Genomic DNA, 346 nt, shown 5'->3' with positions numbered 1-346 from the left:
CCAGCGATGCGGGCCCCGCCCGTCGCCTCAGGTAACCGGGCGGGCCTCCAGGTCTCGGCCAGACCCTCCCCTCTTCTCCCCTCAGGCTGGTCCAAGGATGGCTAAGCCTTGTTTCTCGGCCCCGGAGGCTCTGAGGGCCCGGCCTTCGGAAGCGCATCTCATTTTGCGGGCGGGGGGGGACCCACGGGGTCCGGGGGAGCTTGGCCCTGGAGTCGGTGGCCTCTGTCGGATCTGCTCAAACCCTGGGTGGTCCTTGAGAGCTGCCCTGGCCGGGAGAAGCTCTTTCCTGGCAGCCTGGGGGAGGGGGCGGGTCTGGAGCGGAGCTAGACAACTCCGGCGAAGAATC

The 346-nt window shown here is 68.8% G+C and overlaps 1 protein-coding gene across 3 annotated transcripts in view; it reads left to right on the top strand.

Moving 5' to 3' along the window:
• Positions 1–346, top strand: part of RALGAPB (Ral GTPase activating protein, beta subunit (non-catalytic)) — a 92,914-nt gene continuing 92,568 nt past the window's right edge. For all 3 annotated transcript variants that reach the window (XM_010829167.1, XM_010829166.1, XM_010829165.1), the window contains exon 1: positions 1–31. The gene's annotated coding sequence lies outside the window, so the exon portion shown is untranslated. The remainder of the gene's footprint in view (positions 32–346) is intronic.

This window comes from Bison bison, unplaced genomic scaffold (assembly GCF_000754665.1).
Source record: "Bison bison bison isolate TAMUID 2011002044 unplaced genomic scaffold, Bison_UMD1.0 scf7180017864500, whole genome shotgun sequence".
NCBI classification, from domain to species: domain Eukaryota; kingdom Metazoa; phylum Chordata; class Mammalia; order Artiodactyla; family Bovidae; genus Bison; species Bison bison.
This window is presented reverse-complemented; position numbering and strand designations above follow the sequence as displayed.